Source organism: Prunus persica, chromosome G2 (genome assembly GCF_000346465.2).
Source record: "Prunus persica cultivar Lovell chromosome G2, Prunus_persica_NCBIv2, whole genome shotgun sequence".
Taxonomy (NCBI): domain Eukaryota; kingdom Viridiplantae; phylum Streptophyta; class Magnoliopsida; order Rosales; family Rosaceae; genus Prunus; species Prunus persica.
In genome coordinates, this window is record NC_034010.1 from 12,794,961 (window position 1) to 12,805,731 (window position 10,771).

The 10,771-nt window shown below is 36.1% G+C and overlaps 1 long non-coding RNA gene across 3 annotated transcripts; it reads right to left on the minus strand.

Annotated features, from left to right (window-relative positions):
- LOC18787949 lies at positions 2,192-6,333 on the minus strand. Of its 3 annotated transcripts, none has more exons than XR_002270399.1 (6): positions 5,954-6,333; positions 5,569-5,760; positions 5,073-5,169; positions 4,038-4,191; positions 3,428-3,570; positions 2,192-2,491 (listed from the first exon to the last, which is right to left on the minus strand). It is a non-coding gene; the product is annotated as an uncharacterized LOC18787949 (long non-coding RNA). The 3 variants fall into 3 exon arrangements; XR_002270397.1 differs by having other exon boundaries at positions 5,569-5,718; positions 5,954-6,330; XR_002270398.1 differs by having other exon boundaries at positions 5,624-5,718; positions 5,954-6,328.

Sequence of the window (10,771 nt, forward strand, 5' to 3'; positions counted from 1 at the left end):
CTTGTAGATTTGAGTAAAATTGGACATAGGAATGACCAATTTGTTTTGGCTTGTCAAGTCAAACAAATATTTTTTGTTGACGACCCGATGCATCGTGGTTGGTCGGTAGTGTTATCAATGCCTAATAGAGAATATAATGATGTTATTGGTGATGAAGTCTTAGGTGATGTGATAATTGAGTGTGAGCCATTTACTAGAGGGATGCCAAATGTTGACACATTTGATGAACTGGTGGGTGAGTTAGGTGGTCAAAATATTCGAGATGGGTGTGAAGATATATGGATTGAATGATGCTTATGTAATTGGCAGTGTATGACATTAATTTTGTAATATATTGTAATGTGATTTCTTCACTTTCTACGTTCAAATAAAACACGACGTTATTGTGAACCAGTTATTCAGCATATTTACCGACGTCTTAAAGCAACGTAACAATGAAGAACCACGACGCTATTGTGAAGCAATTATTCAGGATATCACGTCGGGGAAGGATTAAGAACCGCCATATAATTCAAAATAACACGACTCCAATCCCATAATACCGACGTCTAAAAAACGAGATATATAATCTGAACGTTAAAAAATACGACGTCATCATACATTTTCCACGTCGCAAGTTCTTTTATAAACGAAGAGGAACGAAATGAATTCCGACGGTAATTCATTATAACCGCCGTCTAATATCAATTAAACGACGTTATTTGTAATACGGCTCTCATCATAATCAACGCCGTCTATATGTTCTGTAATACGGCTCTCATTTATTTGGAACCGACGTTGTTTAGAAGTTCAACGTCGTCTATATTAATAAGTGCGTCGTGAGTAATGAATACATATAAATACAACGTCGACTATATAAATACCACCGACGTTGTTTCGCATTTCAACGTCAACTATATAAATACATACGTCGTAAATAATGACACTGACAACTATTTCCACGTCATCTTTTTTAGAAAAATCGAAGTGGAAAATTTATTTCACGACGGTTGTTTGTAAATAAGAGACGTAGTAGATTTCAATAACGTCGTCTTCTCATGTATTTAAAGACATCATATTTTTTCTTGTCGTGAAAATTATATTTAACGGCGTAGTGTTTTAGTTGTCGTCGTTGTATGTCTATCTTGCGGCCTTGTTCTTTTAATATGTGTCATATTTTTCCTTTTTAACGACGGTGATTTGTTTGAGTTGGTCGTCTATTCTCATCCTCGACTATTTTTTAGAACTTTAGCAGACTAAACACGTCTGTTTTTATTTTTTTTCGACGTTGTTTTATTTAACAACGTCTAATATTTATCGTCGTTGTTTGTTTCTGAAAATAGGACGTATAAATTTTGTAATACGACTCTCATATATTTGTAACCGACGTTGTTTCGTTGTTCAACGTCTACTCTATAAATACATACGTCGTAAATAATGACACTGACAACTATTTCCACGTCATCTTTTATAGAAAAATCGAAGTGGAAAATTTATTTTACGACGACTGTTTTTATATAGGCGACGTAGTAGGTATCAATAACGTCGTCTTCTAATGTATTTAAAGACGTCATATTTTTTATTGTCATGAAAATGATATTTAACGGCGTCTTATTTTAATTTTCGTCGTTGTATGTCTATCTTGCGGCCTTGTTCTGTTAATATGTGTCATATTTTTCCTTTTTAACGACGGTTTTTTTAGAGAGTTGGTCGTCTATTCTCATCCTCGACTGCTTTTTTAGATCTTTTTGCAGTACAAAGACGTCGTTTTGTATTTGTTGATAACGTTGTATATTTTAACAACGACGGTGATTTAGCGTCGTGGTTTATGAGGGAAAAGATGACGGTGGATTCCACGACCATTGAAAAACAGAATACACGACGGTGATTTACCGTCGTCTTTTTGCTTTTTTGTAGTAGCTCATTATAGCATCAATGGTTTTGTTTATACTGAAGCGTGTGCTGACTTACCACTTCAGAAAAGATGTCATTGCTATTGCAAATTATGGTTTACGCATTGATTTTTTGTACTTATGCTGAAGTGAAAAACAACAAATAGTTTGACTTTCTACAAATATTTTTGACCTTTCAAATTATAGGCTTCAGTTCCCAGATAGTGCTGATGTTGTTTTTAATTTTTAACTTAAGTTGTTATGGCAAAACTGAGGTTGTTATACACAATAGACATCCTTGTTACTAATAAAGTGTAAGCAATTTCCACATTTCACATAATATTTTACTTAGTTTCTGTCTCAAAATATAGAGGCATCTCATCCATTTCATATATATTGCCATTGTAACATCAAAAAACATCCCTATATAAGGTGCACAGATGAGTTCTGCAAGTAAACCAAAATCCATACGTCATCCATACATAAATAAGCAAATACTACAAAAACAAGGAGAATGTTCAAACTCAAATCCACTCTAGCACTCGACAAGCCCATTCATCTCGAACCTCGTCAAATTCCATTTAGGTGTAAAATGCCTTCTTTTTCCCACTTCTCGCATACTGAAATGAAATGAAAAGACCATATAAGATTAAGAAAAACTATATAAAATATTTACCAAGAAGCTATGCACAATGTTTAACAAGAAGATAAAGAAAAACTATACAAAATCTTTAACAAGAAGCGATGCACAATAAGGTTTTATATTTAACATTAATCCACACAAAAAAAAAAAAAAGAAAAAAAAAAGTCACCTCAAAGCTGGAAATATTGCCAGAGCCGAAAAGGAACAACATCAAACAAAGGAATAAATTTTTTTTGGTATTTCAGCTGAACCCAATCATCCAATCCTTAACAAAGACTCAAAAAAACTGAAGGTAGGCTACAATAGAATTAGGGGCTACTCTTAAGTGTTTTTTTAACTATAAAGTTAATCTGATCCGAAAGTAATGATTAATTGGCTAGAACAAGCATAATCTAACAAGGTAAGTTGGTTACCTTGGATTTGTACTAAATAATTTATTTTAGAGCTTGAATTTCGGCTTTTAATATTGGTGGCTGAACCTAAAACAGAATAATGGGCACAAAATCTTTGAAAACTATACCATTGTGATGCATTTATCAACCAACTACTGGATTCTCTATTTGAGAATATGAATCACGCAGAGTAAAAAACCATGCAGACACAAAAAGCTCCAAACAAACAGCATCAAATTTACACTCTAAGCCATCCATTGCAATGGAAATTACAAGCACAACATTGACATTCCATCATTCAAATAAAATTGCATCACAATATTTCCCACAGTTGCCAACAAAGAACCAAAGTTTTTTTACTAACTCTCAAAGACGACCAAACCAGAGTATTCAAACAGTTTTAAACAGAATGGTATCCAAATAGAAATAGTAAGAGCATAAATGGAAGCATATGAAACTCAAAACTCAAATAGTGAGAAACAAATACACTCAAGATTGAAGAGGAAGATGTTTTGTCTTACCCGTAGTTATCAAGATTCAGTACAGGCAGAGATAAGAGACTCCACCAAAGCCAGCTGCGCGAGCTTCAAAGGGAATGCAAAGTTCGGACTTCAACTGACCTCTAAATGAGTTGTTGAAGGTTATTGCGGTGCCCTTACCCAGTCTTTGAAAGAAGGCACCCATTTTCAGTAAAAAATGTCAAAAAACCACAACCCTTAATAAACTTAAAAATAAGCTTCAAATTGCAACATGCAACATCTATGAAAAATAATAGAACTCAGATGAACCTAAACTTAAAAATTATATATATAACAAATTACCCAAATCAAAAAATGCGATCTGCCAAACTATGACTTTAACTTTACTAAAATTTAGAAAATAGAAAGTAATTCACAATACAGAGAACATGAGCAATCTTAGATCCATAAAAAAGAACAGGGCCTAACAAATATTGAAGTACAAGATACAAAAACAAAAAAATCAGTAATATGGTCAATCTAGCACAATTCAGCTCCTAGATGCGTAGACAACAACAATAACATATAATTCACCCAAAACTAGAAAATAACAAATGAAAAACCAACATGCTTTCACTTCATTTAGAAATTAAACTAGCTGTAGACAACAAACCTTATTTGTCCGAGGAGAACTAGGAATCTCAATGTTCTGTAAGCAACTTTTGGGGAAAACTTCCTCCTGGATGTTTTTTACAGCTGCATATATTAATGGCAAGGACACACCAACTGCATCCTTCATATCACTTTCATAACTTACATCTTTCTTCCTAATAAAATCAAAGACAAAAGCACAAATCCAAATTAAACCAAACTATGAGATTATGTTAGTCCAAGCGCCAACCCGTTTAGTTATTTTTTTCCTATAGGATCAAAAAACATATCTCAAATATGAGCACATTGATTGACTTTCTACCAAGGATTCTATCCAAATACATACATGTCAAGCAACCTGTACTTTGTTCGAGATAGAGATTTGCATAAACTTATACATGCAAAAAAACATAAAGTCACTTATACTAATTTAGAGTATTCAAACATAGGCTTGGATTGTTTTGAGGAAAAGGAAATGGTAAGAGGCAGGGAGTGAGAGGGAAAGGCTATCCACATGATCGAGATTCCTCATGACTACAAGGACTAAATTGGCTATTAAAAACAAATCTCCATACAAATTAAAAAAACCTACATTTTGACCACATGTTATGGAATTCAACTAGAAAACAATAACACTTAGTTAGCAATAACACTTGCCAATGGTTCAACCAAAATATCAAACAAAGCAAAAGAAAAATGGTGAATGAATCTATAGACTAGAAAGAAATAGAGAACCAGTATAACAAATTAAAGAAACTAACAGAGGCTTTTATAGTTTGGTTGTTAAGTAGCTTTCATTAAACCCCCAAAAAAGAGGCAACCTTCACAAGCATTTAGTAGAATACTGACAAGAAGGAAAAAAATAAATCATAACAAGCTTCCAAAATCAATCTCAATAAAGTAGGTTTCCTAATTAAAGAAAATACCTTAGAGTAATATTAACATATTCTTCTCATCAAGCAAAGTTGTGCGCCCCAGCAAGCAAAGTTATGCATTTAAACTTAAATGTAAAATGTGATCCATAGGTTACCAAGAAAAGAAAAATAGAAAGGCTTACTTAAACCACGAGATTACAGTAGCTGGTGCTTGTAGAGCAAATTATGGAACAAGAAAATGATTTTTGAACAGCAGTCCCTTTTGCAAGCAATAGAACCCTGGATACATAAAAAAATTGAACACCCGTAAACATCGAATTCAATCAGTGAATGAAAGTAGACCAAACATTTCAAGTGCTCTTCCAATTCGGTATAAGAGTCCTCAAAAATTAGAAATTATGAAAAGAACTTGATGTATACAAATTCAGATGAGTAAAAGATAGAGCAAAGGCTAGATAAGTGTAAATGGCTTCATCTAAAACTGGATGACTGAGAAAAGAATAACAAGCATCACCATTACCACACTCTTCAACTTAAAATCCATAATAATTAAAAAATTTAAACCTAAACAACAAATCATATTCCTAGAAAAAGACCTAGAAATTCTTTTTTCAGAAACTTCCCCAATTTCTGTATAATTCGAAAATAGATATTGCAAAAAACATAATTAAGGCTTACAATCGAGGAAGAGAGACTGAGCGAGGGGTGAGCGAGCCACTGAGAGAGAGATTACCAGAGACTTCAAAAGACGTGGCGCTGTTGATTTGAGAAGAAGACACAGAAATTGTCTCACGAACAGTTATAGAGTCACCGGTGACAGATCTATCTCTGTAGCAGCCAAAAAATTAAAATTTTTATAATGACCTCCGTCTGTTTGATCGGTGAGAAAGTGGAAGAAAATACATGAGAAGGTGTGTTCCTAGAGAGAGAAACTAACAATTAAGGAGGGCAGAAGCAGATGTCAAGGCGAACAAATATTAGCCACAACAAACAAAACCCATTAAATATTAGCTCCAAAAATCATGGAACATAGAAAAAGACAGAGTAAGATTAGAGAAATTACCCAACAAATTGAAACCCTAGCTGAAATAATCTCACATGGAGCACGATGACGACAGAAGTAAACGAAGGGAGTCCGATGGCTCTTCTAGACGAGGAGGAGGATGTCTATGGCTCTCTCTTTTAGGGTTTAGGAATAGATGATGGTAGAGATAGGGGACAGAGAAGAGAGAAATGAAGAAGAGAGATGCTGAAGGTGAGAGGGATGAGAGAGTGACTGTGACTGTGGGTATAGCCACAGAGGGTTTAGACTGACTGTGGGTATCGCGAGAGAGAAGAGAGGGAGCTTGTAGGTGAGAAGGATGAGAGAGACTCTGACTGGGTATTGCAAGAGAGAAGAGAGGGACTTTAGTTTTTCGCCAAAAATATGAGAGGGAGTCTGAAATATTAACAAGGGACTGAAAATTTTTAGCGAAAAATTATTGTAGCGGTCAACAATGCTTTTGGCGTCTGTGCAAAATGTTATGCTTAAATTTGTTTTGGGCAGAACCATTTTACGCATCAATATATTCACATTATAGAGTCTAAGTAAAATCAATAGCATGGGTAGGAAAAATAAAAAATTTGTGTTGATGCCTTTATACACTGTAGTCTTATTATTTATAAAATCAATGCCTAATATACTAATAGCATCGGTTTTTCATTTCACCAATGCCTATGTAGTGTTGCGGAAAGTGAAATTTGATGTAGTGACTTGACGTTTAGACTTTTGTGCCTACGTGGGTGGCTATTTATTGAAGCAAGACGCCACGTGGTAGAAATGCAGCAGGCGTGCTTGCTCATCATGGTAGTACCCTTTGGTGAACTAAGATGAACCATACGAGCCTTCAATATTTAAGAGAGTGGCTCATGTTTGAGATAAAACTTTGCATTTTGAACAAAATTTGCAGCGATTTAGATTATGAAACATAGGTGTTAAAGACCTTAGAGCCCTTAGTTTGATCCAAGCATGACCCTTTGTTTTTCTTTGTTTTTCTTTGTAGATGTCACAGAGTGATTCAGAATATGAACAAAGTTCCCCTGCATTCGATGAGGAATCATCAGATGATAAGTAGGGTACCGATTTGGAGGTGCCTGCTGACAATGGAATGGCAGTTGAAGATGGTCATACTGGGGGTCTGCTGATGATGTCGTGGCAACCGAAGACAGTCCCAATGAGGATGCCTAAAGCGTCTGCCCTTTGAGATTGGTGTTGATGCAAGCCAATGATGTAGTTCTGGGCATGTGGAGGTTGTCGAATTGTCATCTACGACATGTGAGCCTAGCAATTCCATTGTGGTTGTAGAAGGGGGATTGTATGGGTGCCATTTGCTTAGCTCGAAGAACCACAATTTAGTGTGGATGGTTCGAGTCATAACCATTAAACATCGAAGGGTTTGGCTGAGCTTCTGCAGAAGCATGACATCGCAGATTCGATAGGGTTGAGGTTACCAAAGCCAACCAAATCATTAAGTTGTCCTTGGAAAGGGCATGTGGTCATCTTCACCAATGTCTTCAAGTATGGGTTTAGATTTTTGTTGTGCCCTTATGTGCAACAGATTCAGAAACATATCGGTTGTGCGTCGAGGTAATTTAATCCTAATTTTTGGATTACCTTGTTGGGGAACATTTGGGCTACGTTAAGTCTTCTATTACTATTAGTGTGTACTTATGTCCTATGAACTATAAACATGCACTTTATCATTAAGTTTTTCAGAATGTGAGAAAACTAAGGCATCAAATAGGGTTTGAGCCAAAGGTGAGGAGAAAAGTGAGCTAGGGTTTGTGAGAGAGCAAAGGGGGTTCTTCATTACTAGTGAATTTCTTGAGAATCACCTGAGGGGACGTAGGCCTAACATCAAAACTCCATGAATTTTTGCGTTCTTTATGCTCGTTTACTTTACGGTTGGTGTGTGTACTCTTTCTTTGCGTGGCTTGTGTGTGGTAGTTGCATAGTCCATCAGCGACAAGGTCTTGGAGTGTTTTAGCACAACATTTCGCATTACTATTTCTATTACAATTATGGATATCTCTTGTCATAATTGATATGCATATATACTTCTATGCAGTCCACATTTTTCATATCCCATCATGTTCCTATGTTCATATTCATCCTCATATCCTCTTTCATATCCGCTTTCCTTTGTCTTCCCACTCGTCCAACAGACCCCTTACAATAATAAAAACAGGTTAATTTCATTTTTTATCACTGGGTTTGGCTCGAAAACAAATTTGGTCACCCTGATTTTAATTTTCCAGATTTCATCACTGTACTTGCAATCGTTGACAAATCAAGTCCAGTGTCTTAAATATGTTAGTTTGAAGATACGTGCTAGTTTCATCAATGGCTTTATTGTCAACACAATAATACTTAAGAAAATAGAAAAAATAAACTATTAAAAATAAAAATTTAAAATTTAAAAAAAATTAACCCTACCTGGGCCCAACTCTCCCTGAGCCGCCCCCTTAGCCCTCAGCCCTCTCTCTCTCTCTCCCTCAACCTTGCACTCTATACCCCTCAGTAGTGTGATAGCCAAATGCAACTCATTCCCCAACCTTAGTTTTCACACAACTTCGAAAATAATACCAAGCACAAATGTAACTTCAAATCTCACCAAAGTTGTCCTCTCATAAATGAATCATTCAGAAGAGTGCTGCAATGCATCATTCAGTTAAAAACATGAGAATAAAGTTGAACCATAATGGATTCAACTCACAATAGAGAGATGAATAACATGCATGAATATGATCTCAAGTAGGATGCCAGGCACTTAAGAACAAAAAAATGGATGCAATTCAACAACATAACATTTATGATCAATTTAGGTCTTTAGCATAGGTTGTAATGGGGCTAAGGGTGTAAGGTGAGTGAGAAATGAAGGGTGAGGATAATACAAAGTCCAAGGAACTCACAACGTAAGAGCATTCAACAATTGGTTACAAAACTTTGAATCACCATGCTTAGATATATATATATATTTTTTTCACATGATCAATTAAGCCATAAACCCTCATACCTTCATTTATTTTTATTCACATTCCTCTCTTCCATTTGAACGACCACCAATTTATTTTTAAGGCCAATAAAGAAAATCCGAACTTGAATTCTAAATCAATCACCACTAAACCACAACTTTTCTCTTTTAAAAAAAAAAAAATTATCAAAAGGTATAATTTCATTAAAACAAAAGAATGAAACAATACATCAACTTCAAACAGGTAGAGGGGTTATATTGTGGCCTCATTAAAACCTTGCCTTTAAAAACCCCCAAAGAAGAAAAATTTGGTCAAGGAAAAAGAGTACCACGACTCCTCCCATAAAGACAAAACAAAACACTAGGTGTTCTCGCAATCTGTCGTCAAAGACGACCCCAACCAAGTTGGAGCCACATCCTCCCACACAAATCTAATCCTTTCTTGTAATCCAAGTTTTGCCAACAAATGCGCCACTTGATTTCCTTGTCATGGCTGGAATACAACGTACAAAACTGCAGCATCTGCCATTAGTCGTCGCACATCCTCCACTATATTCCCAACATTACTCCACCATCCATCCATTCCTTTAAGCATAGACACCGCTTCCTGAGAGTCAGAAGCCAGAATAAAAACTAGCATGCCCATAAGCAATATGAGGGCATGTCAATGATAAATATATCAATCCCCCAACCAACCTTTGGTATCTTTTGTTGTTATTGGGACTTGATCCTTGATCCACATAAACCCCAAGTTTATGATTCTCTACAATATGTGTATCTACTGGTTTACAATCAAGCATCCCAGTATTTGCTAGTAGGCCCATGACATACTTCCTTTGTTTAGATCGAGTGACTTCCTCTCCTAGAAAATATTTATGATTGTCTAGATCTTTCATATGAAATTCAGATGCTAAACGCTTTTGCAGTTCCTCGATTTCTACAGTATCATCACCAGTCACAATCATATCATCAACATAAATAATCAACAGAGTCACTTTATCAGCCGTATGTTTAATGAATAGAGTATGATCAATATTGGCCTATTGATAACCAAAATTCTTCGTAGTTGCGGTAAATTTGCCAAACCATACCTGAGGAGACTACTTTAATCCATACATCACTAGCCCCTTGCTCATTCCTTATCCAACACACCATCACAATTTAAGATGGAAGAGTTATCGGGTGATTTGATCCACCGTACGTGGTGGGGACTTGATCTATTTCAGGCTTTAAATTGCGTTTGCCACTCCAATGTTTTAAACACAAGATCCTCTATAATGCCCAATGGTTTCCGATGTGCAAGATACGCAGCTGCCAAACTCTTCGTAACCAACAAGCAAAAATTTCCAGGTCGTGGGAAGTGAGAATCCCAGCTGTCAGCTCCAAGAAATCAGCAAAAGAGCAATGCACCTTACCCAAGCATACTAAGAATGATGTACATGGCCGAAACTTACAGTTGTATTTACACTCCCAAAGGGCATGCCAAGTACCTTTCTCAACCTGACCACACAGCAAACATATTGGAGTATAGGCAATTCTCCGTCGGAATAAGTTTTGGGCAGTCGACAAAATATTAGAACATGCCCGCCAAAGCAACAACTTCACTTTATTGGGCAGCCCCAATTTCCAAATAGCCTTCCAAAACTCACGTCGACGCTCCGAATTTGAAGCTCCCACACCATCACCATCTGATCTCCTAACACTGGCGAAGAGCCACATGATACCCGGACTTCACTGTATATTTACCATTTTTTGAAAAGAACCAGTAACTACCATCTACCAAAGGGACTATGGAACCAAGACCAAAACTTGCAATAGCATCATAATCCTCCTTACAAAAAGAAGTATCTTACGTAGGTAGATTCCAG